Source organism: Pteropus medius, unplaced genomic scaffold, assembly GCF_902729225.1.
Source record: "Pteropus medius unplaced genomic scaffold, Ma_sr-lr_union100, whole genome shotgun sequence".
Lineage (NCBI taxonomy): Eukaryota > Metazoa > Chordata > Mammalia > Chiroptera > Pteropodidae > Pteropus > Pteropus medius.
Window position 1 is genome coordinate 21,039 of NW_024349564.1, and position 13,901 is coordinate 34,939.

Here is a 13,901-nt window from a genome sequence, read left to right on the forward strand (position 1 = left end):
TTCACAGAAATAGAACAAAAATTCCTCTAATTTGTATGGAATCACAAAACATCCCAAACAGTCAGAGCAATCTTGAGATAAAAAAATAAAGCTGGAAGTTTCACCGATTTCAAACTACACTACAAAACTACAGTAATTGAAACAGTAAAGTATTGGCAGAAAAAGAGACTAACAGACCAATGGAATAGAACTGAGAGCTGAGAAATAAACCCATTCAAATATGGGCAACTAATTTTCGAGCAAGGAGCCAAAAACATATAACGAACAAAGGAAAGTCTTTTCAAGAAATGGCGTTGGGGAAACTGGAAAATCACATGCGAAAGAATTAAACTACACTGCTATCTGACACTATCTGACACTATCCACAAAAATTAACTCAAAATGGGTTGAAGACTTGAATATAAGACTGAATAATAAAATACGTAGAAGAACAAAGCAGCACTATACTAATTGATTTTGGTCTCAGAGGGATTTCTGTGAAGTTGACCCCAAATCAAGACAATAAATGAATAAAAAAATAAACGAATAGGACTATAGCTGATGAAAAAGATTCTAAACAAAAAGAAACCATCAAACAAAACAAAAAACCAACCAAATGGGAGAAGATATTTGCAACGATATTGCCGATAAGGGGCTAAGAGCCACAATCTATAAAGAACTCATACAACTCAAAAACAACAAAGACAACAATCCAATTAAAAAATGGGCAGAACACTTTCTGGACATGAACACTTTTCCCAAGAAGACATATAAATGACTAACAGATATATAAGATGCTCAACATCACTAATTATAAAGAAAAGGCAAATTAAAACCACAATGAAATATTCCACATCTGACAGAATGGCTATTATCAATAAGACAAGAAACAGCAAGTATTGGAGAAGATATGGGAAAAAAGGAAGCCATTGCACACTGCTGGTGGGAATGCAGGCACTATGAAAAACAGTATGGAGATTCCTCAAAAAATTAAGAATAGAGCTACCATATGACTCAGCAATTCTTCTTCTAGATATCCACCCCCTCCCAAATTTGTGAACACTTATTTGTAACCCTATTTTGTGAACCCTATTTTCATGGTAGCATTATTTACAACAGTCAAGATATTAAAAAAAACCCTAAGTGCCTTTTGACAGATGAATGGATAAAGATGTAGTACATATATACAATGGAATACTACTCATCCATAAAAAGATGAAATACTGCCATTTGAGACAGCATGAGTGAATCTTGAGAGTATAAGGCTAAGTGAAATAAGTCAGACAGAAAAGGACAAGAACTATCTGATTTCACTCATGTATGATACAAAACAAAAAACAAATAAAACGAAAAACTCATAGACAACAGAATGGTGGCTAGCAAGGGGAAGGTGGGTGGTTGGAGGATAAAGAATGTAGAGGTGGTCAAACAGATATATGGGGACTAAAGGAGACTTAATTTCAGTTCATTAGCACACAACAGAGTATACAGATGTCATATTATAAAATTGTAAATGTAGGGACTTCTGGTCAAGATGGCAGAATAGGTAAACTCTACTTGCCCCTCCCATGACTACATCAAAATTACAACTAAATTATAGAACAACCATCATTGAGAACCACCTGAAGATTAGTTGAGCAGAATTCCAATAACTAAGGATGTCAAAAAGAAGCCATGTGGAGACTGGTAAGAGGGCGGAGACGTAGGAAATTCAGGTCCCAAACTCACGGTGTGGCGATTATGAATCAGGCGGGATATCTTGGCTGCAGTGGTCCACCCTGAGGAGCAAGCCAGTCCCACACCTATATGTGGCTTCCCAGGTTAGGACACCAATGCCAGAAAGAGGAGTCCTCATAACATTTGGCTGTGAAAACAGCATGGACTATGTCAGAGAAAGACTGAAGACTGTGGAAGAACAAGGCACAGGCCTTAAAGAAACCATACGCAGGTTCATTTGCTCACAAACTTACTAGCTCTAAGCTCAAGCACAGGGGTAGAAGCTCAAAAAGTGCTAGGGACATACGGGAAGTATCAAAATTGACTAACTTCTGCATGAGGGCTGCAGGGGCAGAAGGAAGGGCAACTTTCTCTGGGGAGAGATCCACTGGCAGAGACCACTGTACCTTTGTTGATCTGACCCCCACCAGTCAGCTAAGCATAGGCAGGTAGGAGCCAAATCTATGCTCTACATTAACTTGACTAACACCATTTGCCCCATCCTGGTGATTCCCTGAGGCCCTGCTGCACCGATCTCTCTTCTCAGCCTGAACCTCTCCAAGTGGCTCCTCCACATAAGCAGCCTACCTCAGCTAGTGCTGCAGACTTTCCCCAAATCCCTCAAAGGTCCTCAAACCCCAAATAAGCAGCGGCCGACTTTGGCATTCCTTGTAGCTCTTGCTAAGCAGCCACAGGCCAAGTGGCAACTGGTTTCAACTTGTATTATAACTTCTATCATGTGGCCCCAGGCCTGTCATAAGCAGTGGCCAGTCCTGGTCTAGAACACAGTTTGAAATAAGCAGGCACAAACCAGGCACAAGTGGTGACTGCCCTTGGTTCATTAAGTAGCACCTCCCAAACACCTGCAAGCCCAGCAAAAGAGGCAACCAACCGCAGATCACTTTATAATTTCTGACAAGCAGCACCAAGCCTGGCACAAGCAGCAACTGACCTTGGCCTGCACAGGAGACCTTCCCAAGAGGCTCTAGAAGCAACACATATGGAGGCCTGCTTCAGATCACACCAGAGCCCCATATAACCAATTCTACAAATGACACACAAAAAAGGTGGAGTTGGCTGTCAAGAGAGTCCCAGTAAAATGAATGCCACTATGTAGGGTCAGCCCCACACAACAGCTGGTCTGCTGTAGTCACAGCCAGCCCTCACAGCCACAGAGCCTGAGGGTCAACCTCACCCACTGATATGCCAACAGCAATCAAGGCTCAACTGAAACAGGAAGGCACACGCAATCCACACAAAGGACACCCCTGGAAGAACTGGCTCTGGTGACAACAGAGACTGCACCACTGTCAAGAGGAGGACACATAGTAGATCCACCTAATAGAGAGAAACAAACACAGAGTGTCAGCTAAAATGTAGAGACAAAGAAACATGCCCCAAATGAAAGAACAGGACAAAACTCCAGACAGAACAAAACAAAATGGAGACAAGTAATGTAATCTATCAGATACATAGTTCAAAACACTGGTTATAAGTAGGCATAATGAATTTAGGGGAAGAATAGATGAACTCAGGGACTTCAACAAAGAGAAAGAAAACACAAACGATAAAAAAAGAACCAGTCTGAAATGAAGAACACAATAACTAAAATGAAATATACATTAGATGGAATTAACAGCAGAATAGATGAAGCAGAGAATCAAATCGGCGATCTATAAGATAAGGTATCTGAAAACACCGCATCAGAACAGCAAAAAGAAAAAAGAACTTAAAAAATGAGAACAGTTTAAGGGACTCTGGGAAAACATCGAGAGGACCAATAACATGGGAGTACTAGAAAGAGAAGATAGAATAGGATTGAGCACCTATTTGAAGGAATAATGAGTGAAAACTTCCTTAACTTGGTGAAGGGAATAGAAATACAAGTCCAGGAAGCACAGTGTCCAAAACAAGATGAACTCAAAGAGACATCATAATTAAAATATCGAAGACAAAGAGAGAATCTTAAAAGCAGCAAGAGAAAAGCAGTTTGTCACATAGAAAGGAGCTCTCATAAGACTGTCAGTCAATTTCTCAGCAGAAACTTTGCAGACCAGAAGAGAATGGCACAAGATATTCAAAGTGATGAAAATCAAAGACCTACAACCAAGATTACTCTACCCAGCAAGGCTATTATTTAGAACAGAAGGAGAGACAAAGAATATTCCAGACAAGAAAAGGTTAAAGGAGTTCAACACCACTTAACCACTATTACAAGAAATGTTAAAGGGACGTATTTAAATAGAAAAGATAAAAAATATGAATGAGAAAATATAGGAAAGAAAAAAATTTTCACTAAGATAAACAGTAAAAGCAGTGGATCAGTTGACTGTAAAGTTAGTACAAAGCTTAAGACAAAAGTAGAAAAATCATGTGTAACTATAACAATAAATTGATACACGCAGAAACACACAAAAGCAGCAAAACAAACAAACAAACAAACAAACAAAAAACCAAAAACACCTGAGGAAGCATTAGTAAAAACTGTAGTGATTATAGAATATGTTCGAACTTAAGTGACCATCACCTCAAAAGAGACTGCTATAAACATAGCTTGGTAACCACATACCAAAACTTTATAAGAGATATACAAAAAATAAAGAGAAAAGAATCCAAACAACACTACAGAAAACCATCAACATATAAGATAACAGAGTAAGAGAATAAGAAACAGAGAAGTACAAAAACAATCAAAATACATTTATAAAATGGCAATAACTACAAATCTTCAATAATTATTTTAAATGTAAACGGATTAAAGGCTCAAATCAAAAGACAGGGTGGCTGAATGGATTTTTAAAAAACACCCATACATATGCTGCCTACAAAAGACCAAATTTATACCGAAACACACAAAGAATGAAAGTCAAGGGATGGAAAAGATATTTCATGCAAATGGTAATGAACAAAAGCTGGAGTAGACATACTTATATCAGACAAAATAAACTTTTAAAAAAGGCTGTAAAGAAAAACAAAGAAGAATATTTCATAATGATAAAGGGATCAATCTAAGAAGATGATATAACCCTTGTAAACATCTACTCGCCAAAATTAAGAGCATCTAAATACATAACGAAAATATTAATGAGAGATTGACAGTAACACTAGGGGTCTTTAACACCCAATTGATATCAATGGATAGATCATCCAGACAAAAAATCCACAAAGACACATATTAGACAAGATGGATTTAACCGATATTTTTAGAACATTTCACCCCAAAGCAGCAGAATATACATTCTTTTCGAGCGTACATGGAACATTTTCCAGGATAGATCACATGTTAAGCCACAATGCAATTCCAATAAATTTAAGACTGAAATCACATCATGCATATTCTCTAAACACAATGGTATAAAACAAGAAATTAATTACAAAAATAAAACTGAAAAACACAAACATAGGGAGGCTAAATGACATGCTACTAAACAGTGAATTGGTTAATAAGATCAAGGAAGAAGTCCACAGATACCTTGAGACAAAAGAAAATGAAAACACAATAAAACAAAAATCTATGGGACACAGCCAAAGCAGTTCTATCTAAGAAGCAAATTTATAGCAATATGGGTATACCTCAAGAAACAAGAAAAATCTTAAACAATCTAACATAACATCTAAAGGAACTAGAAAAATAAGAATAAACAAAGCCCAAAGTGAATAGAGGAAGGAATAAAGATCAGAGTAGAAATAAACAAAATAGGAAATAGAGTCTAAAATAACAATAGAAAACTTCAACAAAACAAAGCTGGTTCTATGATAAACAAAATTTATAAACCTTTAGCCAGATTCATCAAGGGAAAAAAAAAAAAGAGTAGACCCAAATAAAGTTAGAAATTAAAGAGATGTGACAACTGACACCACAGAAATACAAAGGATTATAAAGAAATACTACAATTATATGCCAACAGATTGAGAAACCTGGAAGAATGGATACATTCCTAGAAACATGTAACCTTCCAAAGCTGAATCAGGAAAAAAGAAGAAATCTGAATAGACAGAAAACCACTAACGAATTGAATCAATAATCAAAATACTCCCAACAAACAAAAGCCCTGTACCAGATGGCTTCACAGGTGACTTTTACCAAACATTCAAAGAATTAACACCTATCCTTCTCAAACTATTCCAAAAAATTGAAAAGGATACAAGGATCCCAAGCTCATTTTACAAGGCCACCATTACCCTGATTGTAAAACTAGACAAAGGCACTACAAAAAATAAAAAATAAAATCATAGGCCATTATCCCCAATGAACATAGTCACAAAAATCCTCAACAAAATATTAGCAAACCGAATTCAGCAATACATTAAAAGATCATACACAATAATCAAGTGGGATTTATTCCTGGGATGAAAGGTTAATTCAATATTCACAAATCAATTAACATGATACACCACATAAACAAAATGAAGAATAAAAATCACATAATCATATCAATAGATGCTGAAAAATCATGCGATAAAATCCAGGATCCATTTATAATAAAAACTCTCAGCAAAGTGAAAATAGAGAAAACATACCTCAACATAATAAAGGCCATTTATGACAACTCACAGCTCACATCATACTCAATGGTGAAAGCTAAAAGCATTTTCCTTAAGATCAGGAACAAGCTAAGGATTCCACTTTCACCACATTTATTCAACATAGTATTGGAAGTCCTAGCCACAGCGATCACACAAGAACAAGAAATATAAGGCATCCAAATTGGAAAGGAAAGAGTAAAACTCATTATTTGCAGATGGCATGATACTATACACATAAAGAACCCTAAAGAGTCCACCAAAAAACTATGAGAACTGATAAATGATTTCAGTAAAGTAGTAGGATACAAAATTATTCAGAAAACAGTTGCATTTTTATACACCAATAAATTATCAGAAAGTGAAATAAAACAATCCAGAGGCTGGGCACTCTCAACTGAAGTAGGGAGCTGGGAGAGGAGATGGCCTGGCTGCGGGTAGGGGAAGATTTTTTTCATTTAATCTTTGGGGTAAAATTCCAACTTTCTGGAACAAGGTTTTCCTTATGATTATAGTCCTATTGATTTTTCTGTTTCTAGATGCTGTGAGAGGAGGAAATATTCCTCTACTTCTGCCATTTAAAAGAACTCACCCAGGTACATGTGGAGAAAAAATATGGCGTAGATAACAGAGACTCTGTTCATCCCTCTAGAGAATAAATCAAAGTTGTGACGCAAACAAGGAGCAAACAGCAAAGAAAACTGCCTGGGATAGAGATGAACAAGCCATACAACTAGGGAGAAATCCAAGAAATCACCCTGCAATGGCAGAAGGTAAGACCAGGCGAGGACGCGGAATTGCCCTGTCTCGAGTGGCCGAGTGGGACGGAGGCTGCAGTAGTGGCAGCTGCAGACACCTCTTAAAGGGGCCGCATCCATGAGCAAACTTACACGGTGATGGACCTGCTCACTCTGAGCACCAGTTCGGCTGCACAGAGGGAACCAGGGACTTATAGGGGGACACTGAATTGTCAGAGTGAGAACCAGACGCTAGGGTCTCTGCCAAACAGAAGTGCCTGAAGTATCCCTTGTTCTCTGTTGAGCCCTGGCCACTCCCAGTGCACAGACAACAGCACCACCATACCCAAGACTTCATCAAACTGGATAACAGAGGTCACTCTGCCCAGAGGATTCCCTGAAACTCTGCTTCCCCCAACTTGCAGCCCCACCCAAGCCACATCCAGGTGTGTTCTCCCTTAGTCAGGTGCCCCTTGCTGAGCAGCACCTAGACTCACACTGGTGGCAGCTGGCCTCGGTTTCTGGTGTGGCCTTTTGAGGCAACTATAAGCACAGCATCTGTGAATTGCTTGCTGAATCTTAACAGGTGGCGCTGGAGGGGCACAGGCTGGGGCTAAACTTGGCCTGCAGCTGAACTTCTCTCAGGACTGTGCTACTGGACAGCTACTTCACAAAGTCATACTAAAAAGACCAGGAGACTTAAGACCTTTGCTTAGTACATAGAAATAGACACGGAAAGACAGCCAAAATGAGAAGACGCAGAAACCATATGAGAAAACAGAACCGATATCCAGGAATAATGGAGTCAAGCAACCTAACAGATGCAGAGTTCAAAACACTGGTTATAAAGATGCTCCATGAACTTAGGGGAAGAGTAGATGAACTCAGTGAGAACCTTAACAAAGAGATAAAAAACATAAAAGTGGAAATGGAAATTATAAAAGGAACCAGTCAGAAATAAACAATACATTATCTGAGATGAAGAGTATATTAGATAGAAAAAACAGAGTGGATAAATAAGAAGATTGAACCACCAATTTAGAAGATGGGGAAGCCGAGCATACTCAATCAGAATGGCAAGAAAAAAGAAGCCAAGGCTATAATAATTTAAAGAGCCTATGGGACACTATTAAATGTAAAAATATTTGCATCATAGGGGTACCTGAAGGAAAACAAAACATTGAAGAGCTATTTGCAGAAATAATGATGGAAAACTTCCCTCACCTGGTGAAGGAAATAGACGTACAACCCCAGGAAGTTCAGAGAGTCCCCAAAACCGGGAACCCAAAGAGGCCCGCACCAAGACACATTGTAATTAAAATGTCAAAGGTTAAACACAAAGAGAGAATTTTAAAAGCAGCAAGAGAAAAGCAGTTAATTACCTGTAAGGGAGCACCCATAAGACTGGCAACTGATTTCTCAAAAGAAACCATGCATTACAGAAGGGCTTGGCACAAAATATTTGACAGGATGAAGACCCAGGATCTACAACGAAGGATACTTTATCCAGCAAAGCTATCATTTAGAGTCGAAGGACAGACAAAGAGCTTCCCAGACAAAAAATAAGCTAAAGGAATTTATCAACACCAAGCCAGTAGTACAGGAAATGTTGGAGAGACTTCTTAAAGAAGAACATATATCAAAAACATGAATAAAAAATGGTAATAACTACATTCCTATCAACAAGTACCTCAAATAGAAAAGAATAAAATGTTCTAAACAAAAGATAGAGTGGCTGAATGGATAAGAAAACAAGACCACTACATATGCTGCCGACAAGAGACTTACTTCAGATTAAAAGACACAAACTAAAAGGAAGGGGATGGAGAAAGATATTGCCTTGATAGACGTAGAGGGTATTGCACTGAAGGAAATAGGAAGGATAAAGACAAATATCGCATGATTTCATGTCCATGTGGAATCTAAAGAACAAATAAACAACAACAAAAGCAATAATAAACTCATAGATACTGAGAATATTTTGAGGGCCACTAGATGGGAGGGGAGTTGGGGGTGAGGAAAAAAGGCAAAGAGATTAAGAGATAAAAATAGATACTTGCAGAATAGACATGGAGATATAGAGTGTAGCAGGGGGAAGATAGTTAATAATGTTGTAAAAATACGTAAGGGGGAAGAAGGGTACTAGATTTAGTGGGGTGACCGCTCTGCAAGTTATGTGGATCTCTGATTACTAGGGTTGTACAACTGAAACTGGTATATTATTGTATGCCAACTATAATTGAAAAAAGCTCATTGAATTGTACAATGTAAATATTAGCAACTAATTGTCTATCATATTTCAATAAAGCTAGGAAAAAATTTTAAAAGTTTTTAAAAAAAGAGCTCACCCAGCAGACCTGATGCTCATGAACATACACAGATGAAACTTTTTAGGTTACAGAGAAAGAAATCTTTATTTTTCTGGATTTTCATTATTTTTTTGGCTGGTGTTAAGACATCTGGTTACCCTTACTGCCCAGCTGGCAAAATAACTGTCAAACAAAGGAATATCTAGGAATAAATTTTACCAAGGAAGTAAAAGACCTGTGTGGTTGGGAAATTATAAGATACTGAAGAAAAAAAATAAATGGAAGCACATATCAATGTCATGGATAGGAAGAATTAAAATCATTCAAATATCCATACTACTCAAAGCAATCTACAGATTCGATGCAATCCCTATCAAAATACCAATAGCATTTTTTAGAGAGCTAGAACAAATAATTCTAAAATTTATATGGAATCACAAAAGACCCCAAATACCCAGAGCAATATCAAGAAAGAACAAAATAGGAGGTAGCACACTACCTGATATGAAATTATACTACAAGGATTTAGTAATCAAAACAGCATGGTAATGGCATAAAAACAGATATATAGATGAATGGAACAGAATAGTGAACCCGGAAATAAACCCATGTCTATAAGGTCAATTAATCTCTGACAAAGTAGGCAATATACAATGGGTAAAGACAGTCTCTTTAATAAATGGTATTGGAAAAATGACAGATATAAACATCAAACTAAAAAGTTTTTACACAGCAAAAGAAACCATCAACAAAACAAAAAAATCAAACTGCTGAATGGGAGATATTCTTCAGTAATATACCCAGTAAAGAAATCATAAAACTTAACCCCAAACAATTTGATTAAAAATTGGGAAGAGGACCTAAATAGGTATTTCTCCAAAGAGCACATAAAGATGACCAATAGACATATGAAAAGATCCTCAAAAACACTAATCATCAGGGAAATGCAAAATAAAACCATGAGATATGACCTCATACCTGTCTGAATGGCTATCATCAAGAAATCTAAAAAAAACTGTTGGCAATGATGTAAAGAAAAGGGAAATCTTGTGCACTGTTGGTATTGCAAATATGGGCAGTCACTAGGGAAAACGGTGTGGAGGTTTCTCAAAAAAATAAAACTAGAACTATCATATGACCCAGCAATTCCACTTCTGGGTATTTTTCTGGGAAAAAAAATCTAACACTAATTCAAGAAAATATGTGCATCTCTATATTCATTGCAGCATTATTTAACTATAGTAAATAGCCAAGATGTAGAAGCAACCTAAGTGTCCATCAGTAGATGAATGGATAAAGAAAGATGTGGTACCTATATACAATAGAATATTACTCAGCCATAATGAAGAATGAAATCTCACCATTTGCGACAACATGGACGGACCTACAGGGTATATTATGCTAAGTGAAAAAGTCAGAGAAAGACAAATACCATGTGATTTCACTTTTATGTGGAATCTAAAAAAGACAAACAAAAGAGAAAGAAACTCTTTCTACGGCCATGCTACCCTGAACAAGCCTGATCCTGTCTGATCTCGGAAGCTAAGCAGGGTCGGGCCTGGTTAGTACTTGGATGGGAGATCACCTAGGAATACCAGGTACTGTAGGCATTAAAAAAAATAAAAGAAGAGAGAGAGAGAGAAAGGAACTCATAGATATAGAGAACAAATTGGTGGTCATCAGACAGGAGGGGACTGAGGGGCTGGGTAAAAAGGTAAAAGGAATTAGGAAATACAGATTGCCAGTTATAAAGTCATAGGGATATACAGTACACCATACGGTATATAATCAATAATATTGTAATAACTATATATGGTGTCAGATCAGTACTAGAATTATTGGGGTGATCACTTCATAAAGCATATGTATGTCTAATCACTATGTGTATACCTGAAACTAATATTATATTGTATGTCAACTGTAAGTGAAAAATAAATTTTTTAAAAAATTGGATTATAGAAACTCACAGTAAGTTATGATAAAAACAAAGTTGTACACCTGAAATTTATAATGTTATTAACCAATGTTGCCCCAATAAATTTAATAAAACATTTTTTTAAAGTAGCAGAGAAAGGGCTATATCAAGAGGAAACTATGTGTGTCAAGAGATTTGTTTTTGTTTATTTTGTTTTTCCTTTTAAGATGGGATAAATTATATGTTTGTGTGCCGATGAAAATGTTTGTAGCATATATGGAAAAGTTGTTCCAGGAGATTAAGAACAATTGATCCAACAGTGTCCCTAAACAGATCAGAAAGAATCGCATTTAGTACACAAGTGGAGGTACTGGCCTTGGATAAAAGCACACAAAAGTCATTTATCTTAATAGGAAAAGAGGCAGAATGAGTAAAGATGCAAGGAGGTAGCTTGATGAGGCAGTAGAAGCTTGTAGAAGTTCTCTTCTGCTTACTTCAGTTCTTACAGCTCAAGGCAATTATCTTAGAGTCAGACAAGAGGAATTATAACATTCATAAACCTTATGCACCTAAGAACTTAGTCTTGTAAATAAAATAAATGAGAGCCAAAGAGAAAGTGATAAACCCAGACACTGTGACATATAAAAATATATATTTGGTCTTTGTCCCTGATTCCTAGCATAGAGCTCCTAAAACTCTTGGAATATCCTGTCTAATAAAGGTAAAAAGGAGTATCTTTTCTCTTTAAAAAATTTAGGCAGAAAGAGTTGTGACTCTCTCATTCAAATTTTTTGTTTCAGGTGGTTTGGATTTTAGCAAGCAAGCCCTTCTAACTCTGCAGAGTACTCTAGAAGGCAAAGCATCTTTCTGAGAAAAAAATAGCCTCTTCCAGATTTACAGTGAGAACTGAAAATGAACAGAGGTCAGAAAGGGCAGCAAAGGCAGGGGTTTAGTCAGATGGAGTTTTTTGTTCTCTAGTTTGATTTAGGAGCTCTTGATCTCTAGTTTGTTTTAGGTGTTTTATGTTTTTAGTGTGTTTCATAACTACAAAATGGTTGTTAAATTTTGTAGTTATTAAAAACCAAAGTTGCTAGCATTGTTTTGCTATTGTGCTAGTTAATCTTCATAGATTCCTGTTAAATGCAAGTACATGTAGAATCTCAAGTATAGAGAAAACAGTCTAATAAACAGTATTCCAGAAGATAAAGAAAAGAATGGTATTCTGTAATTGGGCTCAACCATTGTCACCCTAACTGGACCTGTCCTGGATTTCAGACCTTGATTGCTAGACTCCTGACATTTAATAACCGTTTCTCTATCCAGTAATGTGTTTTTCTTTTTTGTTTGAGAAATAAGCATGCTTCAAGAAATATGCAAAAGCAAAGGGAAAAATAATCACTGAACAGAAATACTCTGCATATTTTGGCATATAACTTTCCAGTGTTTTGTATACATTATTTTTTTTTTCAAAAGTGAAATACTCTACCCACCATTTGTGACCAGCTTGTTTATAACATGTTATTTTCCTGTCATTAAATAATTTTTTAAAAAAGGAATGTCTTTTGTTATTCAAAACAGTCTTCTGCCATACCTGAGTTTATGTTAATGAGGTGACTTTTGGAAAGCTCCTAAGGACTGGGGGCTGGTTTCCCGGGGGAACCAACCATGTGATTAGAGGACTGGAACTTGTGCCCTAGCCCAGTGCTCCAGGAAAGGAAGAGGCTGAAAGCTTAATTAATCACTAATGGCTAATGATTTCATCAATTATGTCCAGGTAATGAAGCCTCCATGAAAAAGCCTAACCAAAGGTGTTCACAGAGAGCTTCTGGATTGGTGAACACATCAAACTGCTGGGAGGGTAATACACCCAGAGAGGTCACAGAAGTTTCAAACCCCTTCTCAATACCTTGCCCTATGCATTTCTTCCATTTGGCTGTTCCTGAGTTGTATTCTTTAAAATAAATTGTTAAATGTATGTGTTTCTCTAAGTTCTGTGATCCATTTTAGCAAATTATTGAACCTGAGGAGGGGGTTGTTGGAACCCTTGATTTACGGCTGGTCAGTCAGAAGTGTAGGTGACAACTCAAGACTTGCAATTGACATCTGAATTGGGGAGCAGTCTTATGGGACTGAGAACTTAAACTGTGGGGTTTGCGCTACCTCTGGGAAGGTAATGTCAGAAATGAGTTAGACTACAAAACACCCAACTGGTATCTACTAAGAATTGGAGAATTGCTCGATATGGGAAAACTCGCATGTGGTAACAGAAATATTGTGTAAATAGAAGGAAATAGGTTTTTTACCCGCTTTAGGATAGTAATACAAACAGACAAGAAATAAGGACAGAGGAGACCAGAACATAATTAATAAAACAGATAGTTAAAACTAATGATATGTGTTACCACATTAGAATAAAATGAGAAATTAGAAAAACATAGAAAAAAACAGTATATGATACTAGAATTAACTAAGATGCTTCTTAGTTATCATAAAAGGAAATAAAACGTTTACCATAAAAGAAAATAAAAATAAAACTTATAATTTACAGCTAAACACCAAGAGCAACTTTGTGTGAAATGCCATGAGATTCAGCTAATGTACCCACAGAAAACTTACAGCCTTAAATGCACTTAGTAGAAAACAAAAAATATTTTAAAACAAGAGAATTAAGATTTCAACTTGAGGGGGAAACGAAACAAAATGAGCTAGCTGAATATCAGA

At 36.8% G+C, this 13,901-nt stretch overlaps 1 protein-coding gene and 1 pseudogene across 7 annotated transcripts in view; one reads left to right on the plus strand and one right to left on the minus strand.

Annotated features, from left to right (window-relative positions):
• Positions 1 to 13,901, minus strand: part of LOC120618845 (zinc finger protein 420) — a 51,374-nt gene that overhangs the window by 11,050 nt on the left and 26,423 nt on the right. The window lies entirely within an intron of this gene.
• LOC120618868 (uncharacterized) lies at positions 10,757 to 10,875 on the plus strand (annotated as a pseudogene).